Raw genomic sequence first — 13,478 nt, 5'->3', positions numbered from 1 at the left:
TGGTATGCCTTTTGACATTTTTGTGTCCTCTTTAATTTCTTTTAGTAGTGTTTTGTAGGTCTCGTTGTAGAGATCTTTTACCTCCTTAGCTATATTGACCCCTAGGTATTTTATTTTTTTGTCAGCTACTGTGAATGGACTTGCTTTCTTGATTTCATTTTCTTCTAGTTTGTTATTGGAGTATAAAAATTCTATTGATTTATGGGTGTTGATTTTGTATCCTGTAACATTACTGAAATTATTAATCAGCTACAAAAGTTTTTTGGTAGAGTTTATAGTTTGTTTTTTTTTTTATATATATAAGATCATGTCATCAGCAAACAAGGACAGTTTGAATTCATCGTCTCCCATCTGGATCCCTTTATTTCTTTCTCTTGAATGATTGTTCTGAATAGTACTTCCAATACTATGTTAAATAGGAGTGATGAGAGTGGTCATCCTTGTCTTGTTTCTGTTCTTAAAGGAAAAAAATTTAGATTTTCCCCATTCAGGATGATATTTGTGATTGGTTTGTCATGAATGGCTTTTATTGTATTGAGGTAATTTCATTCTATACCTAATTTGCTGAGAGTCAGCACCTGCATGCCTCTCTGGTGCTCAGGTTTGGGTGGGGCCTACAGCAGCATAGATTCACAAGCAGGGCTCTGGTCCTGCCCACTCACCTGTGTGGAACACGCCAAATATAAAATTTTTAAATCAAATTTAGGTAAATAAGGCTTATATTTTTGAGGGGAATCTTTAATAAATCTTAGTAATTTATTCTATTTAAGTAGTTTTATAGAAATAAAAGCATTCTAGTCTTCAGTGTCCTTATCCTCACTCATATAAGTAAAGGATATCACACTTCATATATATTAGTTCTAAACCTATGTAAATAGAAAATTATGAAAACATGAATCATTTAATATTGAAAAATATTCTTCAGTTACTATCTAGCTGTTAAGAATAAAATGGTAATTTGTGTGTATTTCTAGAACCATGAGTGTTAGGGGAAAAAAGAAAAAGCTTGCTACTACTTAGAAGCAATATTATGGTAGAATCTATTGTATTCATGCTATCGGAGAAGAAAAATAAGTTAATTTGTCTTTCCTGTTACCTAAACATTTCTACCACTCAAATGCTCCCACTACTCTGAAATACTGTCCCTCTCTGATGTAAGCAGTGGCACAACTGCATTTGCATACAGTTTCATTTTGTTTGGGGATGTAAGGCAAAAGATGTGGGGCTTGAACAATGTTAGTCATGAGAGTGGAGGTTTAGTTCCATGGGTGATGCTGTGTCACCACTGAGCACAAGATCCTGAGTGACAGAAGTACACATGTACTGTGTGTCTGTGATTCCAGGACCCTCTACATCATGAGGTTCCATAGAGGGGTCCTCTTCTCTGGGTCTAAAGGTGGTACCATCTTAACCTGCTGTGTGTTTAGTGCTTTATATTGAATATCACATTTAATTCTTACAAAAACCCTACCATGTATTAACTGGTGCCTTGTACTTGTTAGCTATTCTTATTATAATTATAATTATTATTCCTTATAGGAAAAACTAGCTCTTTAAAGAACTCTTACCTCAGCCAGAAACAGTCCCTCATAAAATATAGGAAAGAACAACTTTAATGGGTACTGTACTAGTTTTTTACTGCTGTTGTAACAAATTACCACAAACTTAGGAAGTAAAAGGCACAAATTTATTATTTCACATTTCTGGCACTCAGCTAAAATAAAGATATCAGCAAGGATGTGCTTCTTCTGGAGAGTCTAGGGGAGAATCTGTTCCCTCATCCTTTCAAGCTTCTAGAGGCTGTCACATTCCTTGGCTCATGACCCTTTTATCTGTCTTAAAAGACATCAATGGAAAGTTTGATTCTCACCTTGCATCACTCTGACTTCTTCCTCTCTCTTCTACTTGTGAGTACATTAGGCCCAACTGGATATGGCAGTGAACAAAACTGATGTTGCTCCTCCTGCTATGGAATTTACTATTTGATGGAGGAGACAGGCATTAATCAAGAACTAGACAAACTAATGAAAAATGCCAATACTGTCATTAGATTTGTGCCTAGGCCAGCACTATAACTGGAGGAAGAAGTATAGTTTGGAGAACAATGACTGGAAGGATTAGAATAATGGCAGGGGCCCCTGACAATTAGATCAGACATTTTCCATGTGATTTTTCAGTCAGTAAGAATGTTCCCTTCATTTAATTTATAATTACTTTTTCCAAGTCAACTTTGTAGTTTTCCTAAATACTGTCAGTACATACAAGAAATAAAAATATGTTGCAGATGATTAGACAGTTACAGAATGCTTTGGCTTGAATACCCTGGAAGGGTCGTTTCAACTGATGGATACTTTCATAGCACCCTGTGATATAACCGTGCAGATATCACCCAAAGTATGAGCATCTGTCAAATACTTATGCACATGGCTCTTCTCATTTTCAATAACAAGCTTACAGCTGAAGGAAATGTGGGTGAGAACAAAGAAGGCATGGTCAAATTGAAAGTTGGGACACACTGATACAGTTCTGTGCTTGATTGTGCTGTTACCGTAAGCCTGGTGAGAGAAGAGAGTACCTGAACAAAGGAACTAGCATAGCTAACACCCTTCAGGGCCCCAGGGTACTGTGACTTAGCTGATTAATTTAAGTAAAGAAGAGATCTTTGCTCTCCTACGTCAAGAATAAGCAGGAAAATTAAATGTTTGAGGTACAATAAAATTGTGAGTTTGTTTAATAGACAAAGGAAAACAATCAACAAATGAAAAACAAATATTAGTCCAAAGTAGCCTGGCATTCATTCAATAGGTTTACCAATGAGCTCTAAGATCATTTTGGCTTCAAGCAACTTGTTTGATTTCCTCTTTTGTTGTTGCTATTTTTAAAATATTAGGAATAAAAACAAATATTGATGTTTTTCACTATTTTCTCATTAAATATAGAAATGTATGGGTGGAGAGGAATAATATGAAAATGCCACATAGTTTAGGGACTTAGAAATTCACAGCATGGTTAAGCACCTTTGCTTCCTTTTTATCTTCGTCATTATTCATTTAAAATCACACATTTGGGACATCAGTTCTGTGTTGAACTTCATTCATTTTCCCCAGCACAGAAATAATTAATTAAGGCAAAAAAATTCAGATCTGAAAATTTGTACTGTAAACAGTTTGCTAAGCAGCAACTGTCAAATTAAGATGGTTGATTTGGCCTTGAGTGTCCTTTAAAATGAGATTTCTCTGTCTGGGGTGCATATTTATGGAAGCCAGGTTTGGTAAGAAATAATTTATGGTGTCCAGAGCACCCTTGATGACTTCAACTGTTCCATATTTGTATAGAGGTCATTTCAGGTTTAGGGACTTCCTAATTATAGTACTGCAGAAAAGAAGTTTCAAAAGGTCGAGGTATCAAATGTAAGATCTGCATGTACTAAGAAACTTTTTATAGGTATGGACCCAAGCACTGCCTGATACATATTCTGCAAAACATCGTCAAACAAATTCAGAATATGTGAGGGAACAAATCCTCACATGAAATGGAATGGCCTTCTGAGCTAAAGCAGAGCACAAACTTTCCCAGGATCCCAAGGAAATCTCTGGTGGGAAAGGCTAGTTTCAGAAGGTCAAACAATAAGAAGAAGAAGACGCAGCATCACTGACGGCTTCCTATTCTTGAAGTCTGCTTAAATGAATGCCCGCTGCTGCCAGCATTCTTGTCCTTACTTGTTGCCCTTACTAGGGATAAAGCCAAGAGTCTTCAGCAGAATTGACACAGGGTGGGGTTTTCAAAAGAAATCTTACTGAATTTAAGAAAAGAATCTACAGGGAAATAAAGGAAACCACAAAGAGCATAAGAAAGTGAAGCTTACAAAGTATATACATACATACATACACACACACCCTCACATACACATATATTATTTATTGAGTATTCTGATTAAAGGAGTTGAATGCTAGAGAGAAAGCAAATTAACCTAAAGAAAGAAAGGTAGGTTGGAATTGGAATTAACGGAAAATCACAAGGACTAGGAAACTGCTCAGCCCTTTTTTTGAGTCTGAACCAGGGGAGTACTATTCTGGACATCACCTTGGTCGGGGTAGAGAGCAAAATTCTCTGCTCCTGTTTCTCACTATGGAGAAAGACATGAACATGTACTCAAAGATAAACAGGATGCTTCACAGAGCTTTCTCTAGGAGGTCTTCTGACTTCCCAGGGGTACAAAAATCTCCCAAACAAGATGAGTCTTTGTGTTGTCTCAGTTATTCTAGGACCCTAAAAGGTATGATTTATGTGTGTGTGCCTTTGTGAAGAAGGCTCAAGAGGCAGAGGACAGGGGGCAGGACTAGGACTAGCATCAGGACCCCTTTCCAGTGCAGCAACTGTGATACAGATATATTTCATATATAAATTCACCATGCAATACTCATATAACAGATTGCCGAAATACAATGCCATGACCCTTAACAAATAATAAAGGATCTGCTATTCTAGATCCTAAAAGCATAATCATATACATAGCAATAAATATGAAACATTGAATTTCAGAGTTTAATATTCAAGTGCCATTTAGTGTATGAGGAAAGTCTTTATAAAAGTGTGAAATATGTCAAAAATCTCTGGTAAGGTTTTCCTTTTTTTCATTTTTTTGCTATTAAAATTTACCAATAAAGCTATTTTCGGGTCCGGCCCAGTGGCACACTGCTACAGTGCGCCACTTGGGAGCGCGGCGGCCCTCCCGCCAAGGGTTCGGATCCCACATACAGACCGGTTCCCGCTCACTGGCTGAGCGAGGTGTGGGCGCAGCACCGAGGGTTGTGATCCCGTTGCCGGTCCCGGTCCGGTATGGGCGCGACACTGAGGGTTGCGATCCGTTGCTGGACACGAAAAAAGACAAAAAGGAAAAAAAAAAAAGCTATTTTCAAATAATGAGGATCTTAAAACACAAAGGCTCAACTGTATTATTTCATGAGGAATTCTGAGCAAGGATTCTATTTTTGGAAAAGAGAAAGCTGGAAGGATCAAGGACATCTGTGATTACAATGGCTTCATATTGCTTAAAGGGGCTCAAGTGATTAGAATATCTGTTTGAAGAGAAGAAAATGTTGGGACATCTTTCTAAACAAAGAAAAAAGTGACAACTTTTTGTTGCTTCCTGAGAGTGCAAATTCCTCAAGCTGAAATTCCATAGCTAGTGCTTTACTTGGAGGGTGTTATATTCTAAAGGAGACAATAACCACAGAGCAATGTTGCCAAAGAGAAGTGACTTGAACATCCACTCCAGAATGAGGTCACTGCTGTTAGATCCACCACTACCCAGCTGTGCAATCTTACGCAAATTAGCTAACTTCTGAATATCAGTTTCTCCATCTGTAAAGTAAGAATAATAATATTCTTATTTCTAAGGGTTGTTAGGAGAGTCAAATGAAATCATGGCTGTAAAATGCTTCAGAAATTCTCAAGTTTCACATGAATAAAACTTATGAACACCTTCGTTCACTAAATGAAGGCTGGGTAAAGAAAGGCTATGAATATAACAATAATTATACAGTTATCATTTGCTAATCCATTACTCTTTGCCAGACCCTGAATTCTCTAAGCATGTTTTTTTTTTTTTTTTTTTTTTCCCCAAGCTACAGAAAGAGGACAAGGACAAAGAGAGGGAAATGATAAAAGAAGATGAGGAATAGAAGAGAGAATAAAGATTCAATTTGCAGGTAATTGGTTACTCTGACAAGGATCCCAAATATATGGAGCTGAAACAATAACTAAAGGTATAAGAGAAGAAAATTTTCCTGAGCTAAAAAAAATTTCCCGAGCTAAAAAAAAAAGACTCTTAAAGTGTATGATGAAAATGAGTATATACAATGAGTATAGAAAATAATATAACTTAAATATTTTTTTTAAAGTCTGCTCATCAAAATGGTTCATTGTATTTCAGTTAAAGTTAATGAAAAGAGAACAACATCTAGACTTATCCTGGTGATATTTCTGAATTACAGAAACAAATAAATAAATATATCCTACATATAGCTCAGCAGAAAAAATCAGGCAATGTACAAAGGAACTAAAACCAATCTGGTATCAGACTTCTGCTCTGCAATATTGAGCACTGGAAAAACATGAAGCAATGTCTACAGAGTTCTGAGGAAAAAGGGTCGTGACCTAAGTTTTCTTTACGAAGTCAAGATATTATTCATGGATAAAATTTACATTCCACCATGAAGAGCTGCTGAGAGAAGTAACAGCCATGAACTTTTATGGTCTGAATAACAGAACTGGCAAAAAAATGCTAAAAATACAAGATGATCTAATAATCTACCTGGAATATACACCAGAAAAAACTGAAGGATAACGAAATAAAATCAAATAAGAATTTTAGAGTTTTTCTAGTTTAAAATGTCAGAACACAAATCAATAATCATTTAGAAGATAAAGTGGGAAGGTGATTAATCATATATGAAATTACATTCATAGTAGATATGAAGTCATGAAATATCTAGAAATACTTCTAAAAGGACTTATAGGCCTAAATGAATAAAACTTCAAAATACGCATAGAAGATTTTTTTAGAAAATACTATAATACCTGGAGATCAACCAGTATTTTAATGATCCCTCAGGTAAGGATATTAAATATTATAAATATATTCATTCTTATAAAATTAGTTCATAGTTTAAAAGCAATTCAAATCAAGGTTTTATAGAAAAAATCAGATTAAAATGATATTTTAATATTCATCTAGAAAAATAAACTACTTGTAATAGCTGGGAGCATTTTGAAGAAGTAAAAAGACATTGCAGAGAGATTGGAACAACCAGATATTAAAATGATCTATAAGTCACTGGCATTAAAAGTGTTTGGTACTGACACAGGAATCAACAGACAGATAAATTGAATAGACTAGATTGCCCTGAAATAGACTTTATTATAAAAACAAACTTGACACATTAAAAATCACTTATGACAAACCAATGAAGAAAAAATATTCCTTTAAACAGTGTCAAGAAAAGAAGATAACTATTTGGATACTACTTAAATAAATCTTCACCTCAAATCAAATACCAAGGTAAATTATAGATGGATTAAAGAGCTAAATGTAAAATACAGAAGCTATGAAACCTTTGAAGAAAATGTAGGTGGATATTTAACTTATTATAGTGTTCAAAGTATGAATCTATTAAGATTGCAGAGGCCTAAAATTAATCGAGGAAATCTAAAAGACAGAACACTTTTTCATTGGTTGTTGTTATGAACTTAACGTTTGTGTCCTCCAAAATACATATGTTGAAGCCGTATCCCCCATTGTGATAGTATTAGGAGGTGGGACCTTTGGAGGTAATTTAATTACATGCGGTCATAAAGGTGGAGCCCTCAGGAATGTGATTAGTGCCCATATAAGCGTCAAGAGAGAGCTTGCTTCCTGTTTCTACTCTCTGCCAGGTGAAGGTAAAAGTAGAATTCAGCAGTCTGCAACCCAGAATAGGGCCCTCACTGGAACTCAACCATGCTGGCACCGTGATCTCTGACTTCCCAGCCTCCAGAACTGTGAGAAATAAATTTCTCTTGTTCATAAGCCACCCAGTTCACAATATTTTGTTACAGCAGCCTGAACAGATAAAGACCGTTATCTACCTCCATTATCTCCTCAAGAAGATATTGACAATAGCCACAGGTTTGTAAAATGACTCAACTGTTCATTTCATTCCCAGCGAATTGCGTTTGATACACTTTGCTATTTCTCAAATATATCTGATAGATGTTATCTCCTCTGAAATAAAAATTTAGGCAATACAATATTTTCAAGGTTTAATGATGATCTATTGGTGGCGATATAAACCTTGAAATTTCAAAGGATTAAACAAAGTTGGTATGGCAATATAGAAAGAGGATTGTCTTTTTTTGCTACTTTAGCATTGTAATGGGAGTGAAGAGCTGCTGAGAGAAGAATGGATAAGATATTACAGTATTTGAGCTTTGAACAACAAAAACAACTTCATTAAAATGTCCCTCTCTTAAATTTCACTAAGACATAGCAGAACTCCCATGGCATGAGATGTGTCATGGATAAATAAAATCTCTTAAAAATCTTCCAGTCAAATAGTTTCTATGTTGCTTTTGTCCTAGGACTCCCAAAAGTTTGTAGGGACATTTAGGGAAGAAAAAGCTCTAAAAATGAAAGCAACAGCAAAACTAATCTCAAGACAAAAGAAGCTTGTTGCTCTATATGTGAAATTCTCCCTTTATACCCTTTATGCTTTATCTTTCCATTGTTCTATTACAATGTATTGAGGGGCTGGTATTTTTAAACTGAACTCGACACTCTGTGGAATTTGTCCAGTTCTCATTTCTGGAATATTCTCAGTCATAATCTCTTTGAATATATCCCCTCTGATATTCTCTCTATTCTCCCCTCTTAAAATCTTTTGGTAGATCTTCTCATTCTCTTCTTTCTGTAGCAGTATGCTTTTGTTTTCTTTTGGTTTTCGTGTTATTTTTTTGATCAGAGAGAAATTTTTATTTTACTTTCCAGTCCATTAATTATTTGTTCAGTTGTGTCAAGTGTAATATTCAACCCATCTATTGTGATTCATGCCGATTACTTTTTTATTTCTAAGATTTCTACTCAAATATTGTTTATATCTGTTTGCACGTGCTTCCTAGCTTCTTGTTCAAATGAACATAAAATTTATTTCTTTTCTTTGTCTCTGAATCTTGCAAACATATTTATTTTAAGATTTCTTCTTTTTTAATTTTTATTGAATATTTTGGGGTTTGACGTTGACATATATTGATCGAATCAGTATTACCAGCATATATATTGTTTCAAATCATACTTATTCTTTATGCCCTTTGTCCAACCTATCTCTATCCCCCTCTCCTCCACCACTCCCACCACTGATAAAACTAGATTTCTTCTCTCCTTCTGAAAGAGTAATGGTTACTCTGTTGATTTGTTGCCTAGATGATCTGTCCAATGCTGAGAGGTGTGTTCAGGTCCCCCAATGTTATTGTAAAGCAGATGCTTTTTCTATCACTCTGGAGTGGGCCTTGTGGAGAGAGACATCCTCTTCTTTTCTTTGGTCTCTGCTGGTGATACTCCTTGTGTCAATATGCTCCAGTGGCTGGTGGACCATCTGCACAGTGGTTGTGGCATTTAGCTGCTTTTGCAGCAGCCATCGTTGTTGTGGTGACTGTCATTGGCTACCCACACTGATGTGATATTTCTGGCATGTTCCTCACCTAGTTGCTAGTGGCATTGGCAGTGTGCCTGGTTGTGGGATGGGGTCCAATCCCCCTGGCTTACTTCTAAAATGGGGGAACTTCCTGTTGAGACCATTACTTGAGCTCTGTGGTTGAGCTAAATTGCTGCTTTGCAGCTGATTCCCTAGGGAAGACTTTTTGTGCAACTCAGGTTTTAATGGTTGACTTTCTAGGTACTTCTGGCTCTCTAGAGACCTGGTGCACCTGGGTTGTGTAGAAATTCTGGTCTGGGCCTGAGTCTTTTCATCAAACTGCACCCCATGCAATTCTATATTCCTGACCAGTCTCCTCTGAGTGGTCCTTCATCAATAGGGGTGCAGATCAGCTGTTTAGTGTGCCCCAGTGTTCTCCCAGTGGGCCCATCTCCTGCACCACCCATGCTTCAAACACTTCTCATGGGACAGGCCATGTACCAGTCCCTTGCAATGACTCACTAGCTTCTGAGTGTCTCCCTTTTTTAAATTGTTGTGGTTCCTTGCTCCTATGTAGGTCCATGGGAACCCTGTTAGTGGTCTTGCTGGCCAGCGGTCCACCAAGGCACTCTTCTCCCCTGTAGCCTCCAAGCAACTCCATCCAAAGGGCACAGCTGTGGCTTTTGCCAGCTCCTGCTCTGTGTGGTCAGTAGCTCCAGCCTGAAAGTGGCTGGGGTGTGAAAAGGTCAGAGCAGTTTTTTCTTTCTCTCATCATGGCTTCTTCCATCTTCATGCACTCCATAGGTCTCTCCTCCTCTTTGCCTGAGCTGTAACGGCCGCAGCTTGGCTGTCATTGTTTTTTTTTTTTTTTCCTTTTTGTATTTTTTTCGGGACCGGCAACAGGATCGCAACCCTCGGTGTTGCGCCCACACCTTGCTCAGCCAGTGAGCGGCCGGTATGTATGTGGGATCCAAACCCTCGGCAGGAGTGCCGCTGTGCTCCCAAGTGGCGCACTGTAGCAGTGCACCACCGGGCCGGCCCCTGTCATTGTTTTTTTATAGTTATAAATTGGTTGATTTGTGGGAGAGAGTGATGCTGGGGTCCATCTATTCTGGCATCTTGACTGGAAGCATCTGAGGATATATGTAAGGACTCCAGACATGGGGCATCATAGTATGAATTTAATTCTCGCCCAGGTTCTACCTGTGCTGCACAGAAACAAATTCTGCTCAGCAAGACTTGGTCTGAAGGTGTGGGCTGGGAAGTCACATGGGGCCATGGATTTACAGCCTAGCCAATATTTCTTTAAATTGCTCTACTGCCTCTAATTCCTTGAGTGTTATTTATCTATAAACTCTTATGAAGTTGTACTTCCATCTATTTATTTATTCACGCACTTATTTAGGAATTTGTATCCTAGAGCTCATCTTCTCTGAAAGTTATCTTTTTCCTGAGTTTCTTTCGTGAATGGCATGAGCTATAGAAGCATCCTTAAGAGACAGTTTGTGTGTTAATTTGCAGGCTCAGGTTTCCACATTAAGAAGAAAGCACACAACTGAGCCCAGTCCACTATGCTGCATAGTGTTCTTCACACTTTGGTTTTTTTTGCACAGAGTACATGAAGGATATCTAACTTTAGTCTCTTATCCACTCTGGTTCCCCTTTGGGTCACAAAGCATCAGTTCCAGCTCAATTTCAAGTCTCAGGACAGTCAAATTACCACCCTTTCCCTGCTTCCCTAATTTTTGTCTCACAGCTTTCTTATCCTTACTTTTATTTCAGTTACAATCTTATGAATACCTTCTCTTTTTTCATTTGCTTCACTTGGGATTTGTCTCTGTCAACTAGAATGCAAATCTTATGAAGGCAGGAGCCACATCTACTTTATTCATCATTGTTTGTCTAAATTCTGGTAAGGAAAGGTATTCTAATGCCTCAGTGAAAAAAGGGGCAAAGAGCTTGAACCTTCTTGGAGAGTAAGATGCTAATAACTTATCTCTTGGAGTAAATGTAAAATTTTAATTTTCTTTCTTACATTTTATAATTTTCTAAATTTTCTAAAATACACTAATTAAAAGAATAAAACAATACAGAAAATATGTCAACTTGTTTATAAATTCACAGCTAATAAACATTGTGAATTTGGACATAATTTATATAGACCAGTAAAAATCTGTGGATCAACATAGCCCCACTAAAATCTAGTCATGATAAATTACCCTTATTTCCTTTCTAATAAACTCAACAGCAATGTGCCTAACTGCATCTCAGTTTCTTTCAGATATCTTTACAACATCATAATAGTTTTGCTGACCCAGTGGAGATGGAAAAACATAGGCTACATAATGCAGTCTGATAGACACTGAGCAAATTCACTATCATCTAGGGCTAAAGGAACTAGCTAATGTAATTTATCATTTTTCCTCCCAACCTGGAAGGGACAAACAGATTAAAAGTACAGGTTAACCATAGGATTTTTTCCAATGACATCCATAGAGTACCATGAATTCTGTGTTCTGAATCAGTGCTGATAATTCTTTAACTTGTACAGGAATCATCTGCAAATTTTGGTAAAATGCAGATTCTGATACAATAGGTCTGAGACAGGGCCTGACATTCTGCCTTTCTAACAAGCTCCTAGGTAATGCAGATACTTCTAGTCTATGGTCCATGAGCCACACCTAGAGTACCAAGGTTCCAGTATGCTGTGCTACTATCAAACTGTCAAAATAGTTTTATACACACACACACATACACACACACTTGTAGTTACTATGTTACACTAAATTATATGAACAGAAAACAGAAGTTTCATAATTCAGTTAAACAAAATTTAACAGCAAGTGTAGAGAAATATGTGAAAAGATATATTTATGTATTTAAAATTCACCAAGCAGGTATGTAAAATTAATTCTTAGATCACGTATTCTAAAAAATGATATACCTTATAAACTGCATCAAGGACCCACTTTATCTACTGAATATGAATTATAGGAAAAGCATTACCTTTCTATGTTACTGGAATTCTTCAACAACCGCTATTGAATAATGTTCAATGGTAGCTCAATGTTCACAGTTTGGAAAATTGATGCCATTATTGGCTTCAGTTTAGCAAGATTCCTGAAGGGACATAAGGGCGCATTACTGAAAATTAATCACATTTTCAATGGATTAATAGAACCGCCTTAACTGAATCTGTGAAGAGATTCTCAAAATCAAAACTGGAGAAAAAGCATGGCTTTTTTAAGTAACTATGCATGGATATTTGAAGATTCTGTGAGCTCTCAAAGCCATGAAATTGGCTGTTATTACTAATCTAGTCTACTTTCTGAGAGCTATGTCAAGTTCCAGTGTAATTTCCATTGCCTTTCTGCTAAACTTACCATTTCTAGACAGGCCAATTTTAAATTTACTATAATCAGGAGTCTATTCTCTTCCCTCTTTCACGTGACCACCTTTTAAGCTGGCTTGGCTCACCATTCTTGCTTTGCAAAAGACATAGGAATCCAGTCTTTATTTTGAGATCTAATCCCAAATGCTTCCTTTCATTTGCAAAATCAATTTTGAACCTATTTTCCACAAATAGGAAATTTTTATTGGGTTCACTTATCAAATGCTCTCCTCTTATTATTTTATACTGCTCAGATATTTGAAAAATAAATTTATCCTCTCTGATAGAGTTTGGATGTATTGTCCCCCAAAAACTCATGTGGAAATTTGATCCCCAATGTGGCAGTGTTGGAAACTGATTGAGTCATGGGGGTGGATCCCTCATGAGTGGAATAATGCTCTCCCTGGGGGAGGGGGATTAATGAGTGAGTTCTCGCTCTATTAGTTCTCACGAGAGCTCATTGCTTAAAAAGACTCTGGCATCTCCTCTCTTTCTCTCTTGCTTCCTCTCACCATGTGATCTGCTAGTACCCACTGGCTGCCAGGCACTTTCTGCCATGAGTAGAAACAGCCTGAGGCCTGTGCCAGATGTCATTGTCCCAGAATTGTAAGCCAAATAAACCTCTTTAACTTATAAATTACCCAGTCTCAGGTATTTCTGTTATAGCAACACAAAACGGACTAATACAGAAAATTGGTACCAGGGGTGGGGTGTTGCTATACAGATACCTGAACATATGGATATGGCTTTAGAACTGGGTATTAGGCAAAGGTTGGAAGAGTTTGGAGGATTTAGAAGAAGAGAAAAAGATGAGGGGAAGTTTATAAGATTTTAGAGATTGGGGCCGGCCCGGTGGCGCACTGCTATAGTGCGCCACTTGGGAAGCGCGGCGGCGCTCCCGCCGAGGGTTCGGATCC

The sequence above is a fragment of the Galeopterus variegatus genome, unplaced genomic scaffold, assembly GCF_000696425.1.
Source record: "Galeopterus variegatus unplaced genomic scaffold, G_variegatus-3.0.2 Scaffold517, whole genome shotgun sequence".
In the NCBI taxonomy this organism is placed as follows: domain Eukaryota; kingdom Metazoa; phylum Chordata; class Mammalia; order Dermoptera; family Cynocephalidae; genus Galeopterus; species Galeopterus variegatus.
The sequence above is the reverse complement of the archived record's forward strand: the minus strand, read 5'-3'. Positions refer to the sequence as shown.